This window comes from Brienomyrus brachyistius, chromosome 5, assembly GCF_023856365.1.
Source record: "Brienomyrus brachyistius isolate T26 chromosome 5, BBRACH_0.4, whole genome shotgun sequence".
Taxonomy (NCBI): Eukaryota; Metazoa; Chordata; class Actinopteri; order Osteoglossiformes; family Mormyridae; genus Brienomyrus; species Brienomyrus brachyistius.
In genome coordinates this window covers 15,058,134-15,072,819 of record NC_064537.1, presented here as the reverse complement: position 1 = coordinate 15,072,819, position 14,686 = coordinate 15,058,134, and the positions used below count along the sequence as shown (strand labels likewise).

At 42.0% G+C, this 14,686-nt stretch overlaps 1 protein-coding gene across 3 annotated transcripts in view; it reads right to left on the bottom strand.

The window, feature by feature from the left end:
• cacna1g (calcium channel, voltage-dependent, T type, alpha 1G subunit) overlaps positions 1-14,686 on the bottom strand; it is a 192,548-nt gene that overhangs the window by 150,685 nt on the left and 27,177 nt on the right. The window lies entirely within an intron of this gene.

Sequence of the window (14,686 nt, the reverse complement as noted above, 5' to 3'; positions counted from 1 at the left end):
AATAATGTTCTGAAAGTGTTGTGACTTTGTTGCATTGTGCATCTTACAATTCTTTTTTTCTGGCCACTTTTACTTACTGCAAGTTAAAAATGCAAGCTCTTGTGAAGTCTAGATGATAAAATATTCTTTTTATGTACATAGTGCTCTATGAATAATTATGTTGCCTTGTTTATACATTCATATCAAAGGAGCCCGAGGAAGTTAGCACTGGGAAACTTAACAATGATAATAATAGCTAGCTAACTTCTTTATTGTCTGACAGACAGACTTAGTGAAAAGAGGACATCTTGGTAACACTTTACATTAACTGCAAATTCATGATGCGTTCATTATGCATTCAACCAACATTCAGTGCACCTTCATAATGCATTCATAGAATATTCATAACTAGCATGTAAGTATATGCAGTTAATGGAAAGGCTTACTGAAAACAGCAAAGACTTTGCTAAGTCAGCCCAAAGACAGTCTTGTTAAACATTAAACATCGGCTGCTGTAATATTGTGGTTTGTGTGTGGAGTTAAGAAACTATGAAATTGTGCTCTCAGTAAAGGGATACCACAGCAGGGACAGAATGGCTGCCTTCCATTACATTAGCAACACAACCACACTGATTTTCCTAAAATTATTACTCTGTAGCAACATGAGTTTTTGTTGTTTTTTTGCACATTGTTTTATTCACAGATTTGTTCTTGAGTATCTGGATATTTTACTCGAGAGTTCTGGTTGAATAATTTGCTTAAAGATACAGCAACAGATTGTCCCCAGGGATGTCAAGTACTGTAAGTGGCCTCAGTGGGTTCACCCACCACACTATATTCTGATTTGCTCTAGTTAGTTGCTCTTTGTGATACTTGACAGGTTTATTACTACATAATAGGGGGGAAATTGCTATACCTTGGTTTCCTTAGCAACACATCAGTAACCACCCATACATATTACACTATTGGAAGGAAACCGCTGATAATGCAGATAATAATAAACCATTTATTTCTAATTTGCTATTACGTTCCTCTTGTCTTCCTTATACACATCAGCACGTTGTTATGTTTTCTGAGGCATTTTCGCTGATGTCGTGGCGTTGTTGCCAGGCGGCTCGAGTCGCCGGTTTGAATCTGACACCTGCTCCGTCTCTTTTTGCATCCTTTCCCCCTGTTTGTGTGGGATGTCTTTGGGGACAGGACTGTGGTTTCCTGTCACAATGTGAAGAACCGCTGCTAGACCAATTGGTGACACCAGACTGTTATTTTTATGTGAGTACCCCATCCAGGAAAAAAGGGATTGTAACAGTGAAACAATGTAACAATTGTGTACTGTAACAATGAATATTTGGCTATAACATGGGGTAGCAGAGGGGCCTCACGCTTCCATAGTTTTGAATTTGATTCCTTGAGTTCATACCCAAAGATGCATGATTTGGGGGGCTTCATGTCACTAAAGTAGCCCTGTGACAGACTGTTATCTTTCCTAGAGTGTATCCTGCCATAGCCATCTTGGGATTTCCCCAAAACTGGTTGTGGACAGGTGGTTCTGGCAAAACAATGAAAAAAAAAAAGAAAATTCATGTATCAATCTTTATGTTATGTGTCTTTAACAGATTGTGAAAACTGAAACTGGAAATTGTTTAAGGAGAGAAAAAGCTACGTTTTCAACGCATGCAGTCTATTGTGCATTATATGACAGGTACAAAACAATGGTACAATACTGCGGCAATTTTGTTTCCTTGAGTGCTGAGAAACAGCAGCAGGCAGCAGACTGAACTTGTACAACGTTGCCTGAGCGCGCCAGGCCGACGGGTGGATGCGAAGGTGCTCCTTTGGCACGACATCATCAACCGGGGAGCAGAGAGAGAGAAAGTAAAGATGGTGGTGCTCTTTCATACCTAACTGTCAATCTCTTCATTGACGTCCGGCAGTTCCGAGAGACAGTGCACATAAACAATACCCACAGCGGCTGACTATCTATCCTGCAGCACAGAGCCCACTATTTAATTTCAGTCTACGGAGACACAAGTAAATTATTCCATCCCTTGATAGATAGGGAAGCGGTTTGCATTCTTAGCTGGTTTCCCTTGGTTACCTTAACAATAGGCAAACCGCTCCTGGGCTTGTGAATTTACCAAGCGCTTAGTGACGAAGGACTCATGAGGGCTGCGTACATATATTTACAATGACCCCCCCCCCCCCCAGACTCACACACAAACATAGATCAACACAGACTAAAAAAAACTCCAGTGCAGACACTTCACATCACTACATTTTAAATTCCAGCTTTCACCGGGAATCTGAGTAACACAGAGGATGACAATGAAAAGCATGTTTCATAAATGGCTCTTGGTACTTTGGATTTGGAAAGTTATGGAAGAATATAAACCTGACTGGAAGATGCTACAAGTAAATTAATGGAGTAGTAAAAAGCAGAAATGAGCATGCTGTAGCATCACAGCAGAACCACCAGGAAAAATATATCCCAAGAGGACAGGCACACCAGGCTGTTCTGAAATCCTCTGTGCTGGGGGTTGGACATGTCTGTCAGTATTTCTCATGCTCTGCCATCCATGTGTGACCATATGCTCCTGCTCTGTGACACCACACATGGCAGGAGAGCACTGAGACCTCTTGTTCAGCCCATCCCGCTGAGCCGTACTCACCGTCCCCTCGGCAAAACCGTGCGATTCCTGATTCTCTCGCTTAAATGGACTGCTTTGGTCGACCCTGAGTGCCACACGTCAGGTTGTCCTCCGGAGAAGAACAGTGCAGCTAAAAGCTATGGGGACGGACAATGTCCGCGCCAGAACATTTTTTTTTAATTATTTTTTATGTTTTTTTTTTTTTTTTTTTGTGGAGGAGAGTGCAGAGGTAACCATTTGGTGCCGACACTCGGGAGGGAAATAGCAGCACAAAGTTACTTTCAATGATTCTGATGGGTGTGAGTACACTGCAGAGAATTCATTACTCCAGAATAATGAATTATTTACGTCATTCATTTCACTTTCAATGATTATTTACCTCCCTTACCAACCGCACAACTGACCCAAACTTCAGAAGCTTCGAAATTCCTGTAGGACCCTTCAGAGAGTTTAGGCGGGCCAAACCATGCCTGATCAAAGATAACCACACCTCCTGCACAGCAGCGATGCACTGACTCACAGTCCATCAAAACCTTAGAGGATTCAAGTGCTCTTGTCAGTTCCTTCTATTCACTTCACATTCAGAGTGATAGGAACAAAGGTTTAGGATGATGAGGGATTTGCTGAAGTTAAAGCAGCCTTGTTTTCCTCCCAAAAAAGGTAAATTGAGCGTCTCTAGGCACAAATTTGATCTCATCCTCCTTAATCTATCCGGAAAACTGTGCAGAAAACCTGCTTTGTAGTGCATAAATGAGCACATTGAGGAAGTAATAAGGAAATGGATAAAAGGGTTTTAAAGCTTACATACAGAGTGGAAAAACTTCCTGTTTTTACTCTAATTAGGTGGCAACTGATACTTTAAAAAAAGTTAAAAGCAATTGTAATGACAGTCATTTTTATAATGAACACATAACAGAAACACTATGTCTCACATCATTACACAGTACAGAATTTTCTGATTTTTTTAAAAAAACCTTTTAATGGGAGAAAATGTGTTTTTTTTAAGATGTTTGGTAAAAATGGGTTTTAAATGAAAACAATTTAAAATAATTTATTTTGACATGTTAGTTATCACCTACAATGGTTTTCAGGAAGATGCACAGGCATGTACCCACTCTGGATTTTAGCATACTGTCATCTTTAAGTGCAGCATGTTTCTTGCCCAATCAATCTCAGCACTCAAGGCGCTGAGCCATGTAGGACACCTCAGATGACCTCACTTCCTCTACTCACTGCTTCCCCGGCTGCCACCATCTTTCATTATTAGGACATCCTCGCAATAAAAGCTCATGCCAAGCCCTACCACCCAAGCTCCACCGCACTCCTTCAATAAAATACCATTCATAATCCACACAGCAGAATGACAATGCTGATGACAAGATCCCGATGCATTAATGGGGAGTTTTGAATGTAAAGCCTTTACACCAGAACAAAAAAGAAATTAAGCAAGTGTCACAAAATTCATTACATGATTGAATGGGGCAGTATTGATGAATGATAATAAATCTGCAACAAGAATATTATTTAAACATTTTTCTCCGTCATCTTCTGCTAACAAAACAATCTACACCTGAAATTAAACTGTCCATTTTCCACAGAATCAAAAGACAAGTTAAGGCACGTTAAACTAGTTATTCTGCTCACATCCCATGATTCATCAGTGGTGGGCTTTTTTATGTGCGTTTGTTTTTTCATATAATGTGTCGCCGAATACAGTGTGGTGGAGGCAGAAAACCCTGTTTTCCTATGAAAACAGAAAACCGCTTAATTCATCTCATTCATCCTGCCACCCACCACCCCCACCCCCGTGCAAATTAGCTGCTTTTTAGGGACACTATTCATGTTTTCCCCATTTCCACATTCGTGTACTAAGGTGCCAGAACAGCAATGTAAACCAAGCTGGACAGAGAGTGTTAGCAGAGGGCCATGACCCTAATGCTGAGCTTTCTATCCTCTAAGAGAGCAGAACAGCCACAGCAGATCGTCACTCCATCTGTCCACACAAGTGGCCAACAATGGATGCCACTTCCTGTGCCATCCCATTGGCTCTGAGGGGCTGATTAATAGCGTAGCCACGTCAGGGCCCAATCTCGGTAGACGTTCCGCTAAGTCGCACCTGTTGATCCTTTGCTTTAGCATTTTGGTTGTTAGCACCCATCATGCCACTAAATTCTGGCCGTTGGCCATCACCTTTGACTTTTCCAATGAAGATTCCAGTTTAGCTTGCTTTTTTTTTTCTGACGCCAAAATCATGCATTTGTAAACACACAAGTTAAGATTTGAATTTCAGTGATGTTGGCATGGCTGTGTGCTGCTGCATTTATGGGGACACAGCTGAAATGCCAAGGGACTTACGGAAAAGTGCATTAGGTAGCATTTCTTCCCTGCTGCCTTCAGTTGTCATTTTTAATGCAATGTTTTGCAACGGAGCATTGTTTTTGTCAGACTACAAAAAAAAAAATGGCATTTTGTTGAAACAGTGAAATGTCGTGACTAAAAAAAAGTTTCCTATTTTGCAGAAAATCCAACACAAACTTCTTAAATTGTAGGCATGTGATTGCAAAGAAACACACAAAACACACATGTGTGTTATTCCTTGTGCATCAGCTGGCATACTGTACCTCAGGGTTACATTTTTTTCTCCTCTGTGTTCTTCCTGCACACATGAATGACTGTACAATACCTGTACACACAAATCCACCAAAATCCTGTTTTTGGCATGACTCTAGTGGGCTTCATCTCTAGCAACGGTGAGAGATTCTACTGGAGAGAGCTGGACTATCTTGTAGCATGGAGCCCTCTTATTCTTTAGAACCAAACTATAAAGACTGTGCCAGTGGCAGTGGATTTCGACAGACTGTCTACCCATTGGAATCCATGGCCATGTCATTGAAAATTTTGTGGACCAGCATCATCAACATCTTGAAGTGGGACAGCAATGTTACCTTCATCATCAAGAAAGCATAACTGGGAATTTGTCCCAAGCCACCTCAGGAGGTCCATCATCTCACATTCCATTCCGATAGACTTCAGTTCACCCCTCACTTTTGATGATCACCAAGTGGTTCCCCTCTGCTTTCTCTCTCTCCAAGACCATGCTTCAGCATGCAGTCCACTCTGCTCAGAAGATCACTGGCTCACAGCTACCGTCTATAAAAAAAAACCTCTTAACCGAGGCAGAGAAGACAGCTGGCAAGATTGCTGGAAATCCCTGTCACCCCAGTGCCTACCTAACACAAATTTTGCCAAACATAACCGCTCCTCCAACTTTCTTAGCCAATCAGAACATCAGTTCAGTTGTATCCTGCGTTGCATTACTTCTGTTTTTTTTTAGACAATGTTGTTTACTACTGTTAGTTGCATTGTTGTTGTATTTATTGTTTTTGTTTGGACTATACAGCAATGTGCACTGTATGTGTGTCTTCATTCATAGATCTCTTTCCTACAAAACCTGTCTGTATAAAATCCCATAGGAGGCTCCTTATGAGGGAGTCCAGGCTTTTTTCTGGGGGGAAAAAACAAACCATTTCCTGTGCTGTTCAGCTCTGCATGAAATTGCTCTCCTCGGGACAAGTTGTTCCCCCGAGTGCATGATGGGAAAGGTACTAATCACCATCGTCTGTGCTGTGCACCGAGCACTTCATCCAACCAATGGACGCTGGTAGCCCGGAAGTTTCTCTGGTCTCCGGCAGGGACCCCATCCTCTGTGACCAGCAACAACAGTTAAAATCCCAGCCCTAGACTCTGCCTTTCACACCCTGGCCAGGGACATTAGCAAATGTCAGCTGCAAATAACAAGTGAAGCAGCTTCATTCTCACATGACACAATTGTGGCATTGTACGTCAAGGAAGAACTTTGAACTTCTTAATATTCCAAACACTGGCACACTTAAGGGTTTAAAGGGCACATTATGCAAGTGCTTATGTTAGGATGGAAATACAGAGACCATCAGCTGCAGTATCACAGATATATGGAGCCCCTCTGAGGGCTGGCCGAGGATAGACACCTTCAACAGCCGCGTAGCAGCAACGGGAGCTGGAGATGAGCTCCAGATTCAGGCTGCCTTCCACCTAATCTATTATGTTTGCAGATCCCCTTGCCCACTGATTAACACAGCATAGCACTTTGTTCTACTTTTGCTAAGAAAAACGCAAAGAGTTGTAAAATGATATATCCATTTACAAAATGAGCATTTGCTGAATCAATTTATCCGGTCAAAGTTGCTTTTTTAGGACTTGGTCCAGAAGTCAGATTCTACTGCCCTTTTTGTCTGAGCAACATAAAAGAAGCTCATTGTGAGAACCTACACATCAACACCCTCATTGATACGGCTGGCAAGCCGGAGAGTGGGCATTAAAAATGTATGCTGATTTTTTACTGCTGCAGCAGAAAGAGGAAGCAGCGCATAAGGGCAGACATAGTCGTCAGTGAGTTTTTATTTCTGACCAGCGAATTTTCAGATCTGTGAAGCAGATGGTGGTGCAACAGATAAGGAACAGGGCCCTTTTAATGACAGGAGGAGGATGACTGTTGTGGCCGTAGTGAGTCTTGATTGCATCACAATTTCTTTGATCACAGTTTCCATGCACAGCTCAAAGTTACAAATGAAAAAAAAAAAAGAAAATATAAAAGTCCGGCAAATTGTAGATTTAGATGATTAATCATGTTTTTTTTATTTTTAATTTACAAAAAGAAAAGTAGGATACCATGGTGGCGCACTGGTTAGTACTGTTGCCTTACACCCTCTGGGTCACATGTGTGCAGAGTTTGCATGTTCTCCCCATGTCGTCGTGGGGTTTCCTCCGGGTGCTCCGGTTTCCCCCCACAGTCCAAAAACATGCTGAGGCTAATTGGAGTTAGTAAATTGCCCGTTGGTGTGCATGTGTGAGTGAATGGTGTGTGAGTGTGCCCTGCGATGGGTTGGCCCCCCATCCTGGGTTGTTCCCTGCCTCGTGCCCATTGCTTCCGGGATAGGCTCCGGACCCCCCGCGACCCAATAGGATAAGCGGTTTGGAAAATGGATGGATGGATGGAAAAAGAGCAGAGACAAAGAAACATAAAGGTACAGGGACATCCCAAATAATGCCTTCTTCAATGAAAATGAAGGGGTAACACTTTATTTGAGAGGGCACAAAAAATGTAGTAGTACGCATTAATGGCACTTATTGGCTGCTACAACACACTTACTTGATGTATTAATTAACCAGTAAATAAGTGTTAGTTATGTAATGATCCCAAGTTAGATCATCATTAATAAATCATGATAGTGCATGCAGGAACTACATATATTAGTTCATGATTTGTTCTTGAGTAATAATTGAGTAACTAAGTTACTTGTTCAGGTAAAGTGTTACCGATGAAGGACTTCTTTTGGTTTGTACACAGAGTATTGTCTTCATTTGTGATGTATAAAAAAAGCTTTAGACAACAGAAATGACAATCTGCAGCAGGGCTGGTAACTCATAGCCAGTCTGGGGCTGCTCTGGCCTGCACTACGGATGCCCTCACTGTAGACCCCCCATGAGTGGACAATCTCCCCACCCCAGGGTGGCAAGATTTCACACCCTGAGACAATGGAAAAACAGCACAGTGGATGTGTGAAAGTGGTAATGGAGGGTGGCCCTGGAGCTGCACCTGCACTCCCCTGGCAAGGTGCATCCGCAGAGCAGCTGCGATACCGCTACCAGGCATGCCCAAACAGCACGGCCTGCCTGGGCCTATGATATCCTGAGCAAGGCAACACAAAGAGGCCACCATTTCATGGACCATTATCACTCGATGATGGTGCTCTGCGCCCATGATGAATAATTTATTCACAATCCATTTCATAGGAAAATTAGCTTAAATGTATTTATTTATTGTGTACTACGCAGGAAACCCATGACAAAGGATTACAGACCTCTTCAGTGTGCTGCCAAGTTTGAAGTTATTGACCAAAAATGGGCAGCAGATTAGATAGATAGATAGATAGATAGATAGATAGATAGATAGATAGATAGATAGATAGATAGATAGATAGATAGATAGATAGATAGATAGATAGATAGATGACTGAAACTATAAACGCAAAGCCCTCTCGGTAAAAAACACAGTTTTGCTTTTAGGCAAATTAGAACTTCAATTTAATGACCACTAAGCTACACAAAGGGCAGAATATGTGTGAACAGGAAACCAAAAATTGATTCATATAGAACAAAAAATGAAAATGCTGCACTGCCCCCCCCCCCCCCCCCCCCCGTCGTTATCCCTTCCCCCTCCCTAAGCTGGCACATTATATCTCCGTCTATAACTAATGCCGCAGTTCAATAAGTTCATGCTAAGTTAGTATTCGGAAGCAGGCCGGAAAGCACCTGTAATTAAGATCCATGGATTATGCAGAAGCGATACAGACTGCGCTGTCTATAGGTCTGCCAAAGGGATGGAACCAGGCATCTGACTCCTTAATTTCTCTATAGATTCCCTCAATTCCTCATCCCTTTAAACAGTCTAAAAGTAAGTAAACAGTCAAAGCTAGTATGACAAGCATGGCAACAACCCAGGGCAATTAAGGGCCTTGATAATTGGCCCCTTTGAACTGCACAGTGTTGGTTTACTTACGAGCCGTCGCTGTTTCTGATGCATCTTTGGGGTTTTTATGTAGTTTCATGAGAGCCACTGCAAACTGCATACGCTGCTGGCGTCGTGCTTGACGGCATACAGTAGATGACGTAGGACCAAACGGCGTGAAGAGCATTCATCAGCTTAGGCACCCGCACAAAGCCGTGGATTGTGGGATTGAGGAGGAGAGAGATGGATCCTTACACTCTACACTGGGGCTTCCCAAACTTTTGATGACTGCAAACCGGCATAAGTGCAAAACCTTCACAGACTGAAGGATTACATGTGAGTAATAGGAAAATATCATCAACATCATCATTTTTCTATAACTTATCTTCACTATTCCTAGCGCTAGGAGCAGTGTAGATTACCAATGTGGGATCCAGTTGCTGACAGATTAACCAGCGAGCCAGATTTAATATTTTTGGCTGTTTCCCTTTTTTTACATCAGAATTTGCTATGACTATTGTTATAAAAAAGGATGTACTTTGAAAATATATAGTTTGTTTTTTAGCCAAACCCTTAGGGGTCTGCAGCCCAGTAGATCACTGTCCTGCAGACAGCCAGTAGGAACTCCAGCCCTACACTATCTCTAGGGCTGAAATGAAACCCTTCCTGGACAGATAAACGTTAGGATTGGTGGGAGCTAATTTAATTTACAGTGCGGGCGCTGCTGTTGAATTGCAGTACCCAGTTCAGTGGATGAACATACGTCCTTCTATGGACGGGCACCCCATCTAGGATTTCTCAGCCTCATGCTCTCCCTGGAATAGGATTCAGGCTCACCAGGACACTGCATGTTTGTTTGGAAAATGGACAGATGGATGGATGGATGGATGGATGAACTGATAGGTATAATAACCTAAATTGTGGGATTAAAAGAAGTATTCTCATTTCGATTTTTTTTTTTATCTTTCAATGATCTAAATGAACAATTTCCCAAAGAGACCTGGTATGTCAACAGAGGGAGTCAAACAAAAAGAAAGCCAAGCTTGCTAAGTGTCACATCGAAAACATTTACTCGTCTGTCATATTCAACTTTGTTCCCACAAAGGACATGAAACAAACTGGCAAATTGAAGAGCAGATTTGCAAAACTCACCCGGGATGTTTTTTGAGAACATTTATGTGGACTCAGTGACTTTGTTGACTTTATGTTGGACTACATGACAAATGAGTGAGGCTTGATTCCCAAAACTGGAGGGGGGGGCTGATACATGGGCACAGGTGTAGTAGAGTACAGTGAAAGTGGGGCTTCTGATTGCCCAGAATGATGGCCGTACCATTGGGAACCTGCACTTAAAGACCTTCCATCCATTTTTTTCTGGGGGGGGGGGGGGGGAATTTCATACAATTCAAACTGACAGAAAGCTGGTCTTACCAAACTCAATGCCATGCTAGTTTTACAAAAGTTTCTCAGAGGGCTTCAGGGTGATACCCAAACAGGCGCAACACCATACAGCTGGTTTTAAGGTAGCTCTTTGAAGCTTAGAGATACTGATTCATAGCGTGCTCCACTCCCCCCTGCCACAGCACTCACACACACCGGCACTTGATAGGTAGTCTCCAGACGGGTATGCCAGTCACGGCCCTGCCTGGCTGCTCATTGCTATCACAGCCTGTCAGGACTGGACTTTAGTATCTAAAGTATAACAGCCCATGTCTTCAGCAGTACATCCCAGACCCCCAGAACAAAACTTTTTATAAGGTGGAACTGAGAGATATGGAAAAGAAAAAGTGGATGATTGAAAGAGAGGAGAGAGAGAGGAAGAAAGGAGCCAAAGTCCCAGACGTGTGACACTGGGCTATTTTAGTATTTCAAAGCTGAGAGAGAGAGAGAGATGATGAGGAGTGAACATGTCACTTGAATTCCTTGATTATAACAGCTTTTATTTTTCCACTGGATGGAAGTGGTTCATTCCCTGTCTGTTAGTGAATCGAGTCCATTACTGAATCCAATACTAAGCCGAGTGCGATGGTATCAGCATGGTTCTTCTGCCAGATTGGCCTAGGAAGACTCACCAGTGTTACATACCAAAAATGGAAGACATGTTTGCTATAGCTTATATATTAACTTTATACAGAGAACTTACGACACTTTAAAGGAAAGAAACCCAAAAGCAATGAGATATCACGCTCGAGGTTGATGGTCTCTTTCGTTCTTGATTCGGTTTGAGAGCTGAACTGAAAATGCGCTCCGGGTCTTGGATGTGATTTAGTGTGTCATGGGTAGGGGTGGCAGTGGGAGGGGTGGTAACCAGATAGATCCAAAGGGTGAAGTTAACCATGTTTGTGTGTTCGGCTGGTGTACAACACCGTGATAAGCGCCTTAGAGAAACTGGCTGATGGGCCAGGTCTGTGGGCGTGCTGTTGAAGGGGAGTGTTGAGAGAGTCACTTCACCCTGTCTGATTGGACCCCCGCATCCTCTTCCTCGGCCTCAGACGAGAAAGTGAAGATTAAACAAGTTTGTGTTTGTTTCTCCGCGTGTTTATGCTGGTGTAGGTTTGCTGGGGAACTTTTTTTTCTGATTTACTGGGTTACCAAGCACAACAACAAGGCCAAACAAATCTCCTTTGGGAAACTGAGCTTTTTTTTTTCTTCAGTTTTTCAAACTATGATTTGGATCTCCTTAGACCTCTCGTCTTGGGAAAGAAAAAAAGCCACATCCAAAGTATAACCTAAAGGAGCTCGACATGTGACATACTTTAGCTTCTGCGTGCAAGCAAACGATCCATTACCTCAAATCAGTGCCATTATAATGATTTGTGCTGTTATTGTATAGGGCAACATGAATCATTAAATGATTATCTATTATGTTAAGATAGTAGATAATCATTAAATTATTTTAACAACAACAATTACTACAACAACAATAATAATCCCTTCATCCATTTTCTATACCTGTTTGTCCTTTTCAGGGTTGCAGGAATCTGGAGCCTATCCTGGGAGCTACAGGCACGAGGCGGGAAATAACCCAGGATGGAGTGCCGAGCCGTCACAGGGCACACTCACCATACGACAACCACAACAATAATAAGGAAACAGCAAAACAATAACCATGCAAACATAAAAACACATCTAACTTATAAATTGTGTTTATGCAAATTACAGAGCAATATAAATACCTAAGAAAGCTCAAAGAAACAAAATAAAAGCCAGAAATTTCTCTATACAGGCTGAGGTGTACTGTATGAGTGTCGAAGTGCAGGTTTCCCCGGTAACAGCAAGGATACTGTGCATACTTCTGTACCATCTGCAGTGTGTTACCAGTGTGTGATTATCACTGCAGTTCCTTATCCATTTATCTGCCTTTACAATCAGGCTTGTTTTTAAAGTGGCACTCAACCTTCCCTATCCTCCATTGTTACCCATTAATGTAGCAAATTCCTAAGTCTTCGGAATGCAGCAGGTATGTAACAGTCTTTGGAATGTTGGTTGAGCAGGGATGCAGTGAGATGAAGATACTGTATGTATATATGAGTGTGAATCCCCCCCCCCCACAGTGGCTGGAATACACCATCTTTCCCACACCATTCCTTGGTGACACACAAAATGATAGTCTCTCCTTCAGTTCTCAAGCACTCTGGCAAAAAGGCCTAACACAGCATTACAAACAGATTTTGAAAAAACAAGATTTAGCCAACATGTGTATATTTTATTTCTGCAATAACCAGTGTATAACCTTCGCAGTATATAATACTTAATACATAAAGTTATTTTATAGGCTATATTCTGTGCTTAATCGCTATTACAATTTAACCAATGAAATACAGTGAATATGTTTTGTTACTTATGCACTACTTAAACACAGCTCCCAAGCTGAAAAAAAAGATACACTACTTAAACAAAACTTCCAAGCTGAAAAATTTTTGGGACAAATTAAATTGGCCAGTTTTAAGGGCAAATTACAGCCCAGACACATAAAAATTACAGGAAACCATGTTGTTTTTCCACAGTTAAAACAAAATCTGCACAGTAAATCTGAAAATCTATAACTGCTTATTTCACTCCTCATTCAAGTGGAAGCAAAAATATCAGAAAGCAAATATTACTGGTTATCACAGGCAACAGTAGAACAAGATTGAAAAGCCATAACAATGTCATTTAAAGCAGTGGAGCGGAACAGTCAAACCTCTCTTAAAACAGTGAGAGAAATCCCACCCTTAAGACAATCGCACTGTACGCCCATTTCTCCAGCTGGTTCAGCATGTTTGCTGGAACTGAAAGCAGTACATAACCAAAGCCCCCACCCCAGACTACCGGTGATCACCCTAACGACAGAAGGTGCGCAAAACTCCCCACCAGGTTCACTCTACTGTACATCACCTTCCCAAAAGAGTAAAAGAGTCTAAGCAATGATCAATCAGATGGAGCCCTTTGTTTCTCTATTGTCAATGGTGTTAAAATTGGTGACAATACCTGATTCCGATTAATGGCTTGACGGCCCGGACACAGGCTAGGCGGTATAGAGAGGAACCCGGGAAGCGGTATGGCCAAGCTGTGTATAAACATCGAGCATCAAGCCCAGATTGCTCCCGCGACACACAACTCCAGTACTTAGTGTTTACAAGGCGGTAAAAGCATCTACCAATTGTTGATTAACTGACAGAGGTTGAGAAAGGTTGTGTGTGTGTCTGTGTGTGAGTCAGATATACATTTCCAAATGTCCCCAGAATGTGATAAAACCCTGTTATTTTGGTCCCCGCAAGGGGAAGTTCAATTTAGTAAAAATATGTGACTGCAATCAAAACACCAAAAATGCCAATTGTTTGGTTACTTACGGTTAAGGTTAAGGGTGTCATGGGATTACGGTTTTACCCATAGAAATGAATGGATGGTCCCCACAAAGATATGAGTACAGGCCTGTGTGTGTGTGTGTGTGTGTGTGTGTGTATGTGTGTGGTAAGGGATCACGTTGTGAGTGAACTGGAAGGGCAGCACATTGTTCATGAAGCAAGTGATTTCATGTGACACGTAATACTGGTTGAGTCTCAAGAAGGTTCTGGAAGTCCATGCATAGCAGGAACCGGAATGTTTATTTGTCTAAGAGAGACATCTGATCAACGATCTCCATTTAAACCATGACTCATCTCAAACCTTAAACACTTAATCACAAAACTGTCTGTGTGCTTTCTGTCTGTTCCAGTGTTTACCTAGTGATCAGAGTGGTTATTGCAGTTGTTGATGCTACGTTTTTTGTGTTGCATAACAAAAAGATAACATAACGAATAACCCTCCATACGCCATACCCAGTAATCCTAACGTTGTCAGACAATTGCCCCTAATCAGACCCTTCCACACTTTGGATCTAAAGTACAGCAGTGAGAATTCTAATTGGACAGTAATAGTAATAACAGAGTAAATACGACCATATTACACATATTCTAATGTCTCTCCACTGGCTTCCATTTAAATACATGATGGACTTTAAAATTCTTCTACTTACATGGCATTAAAGAGT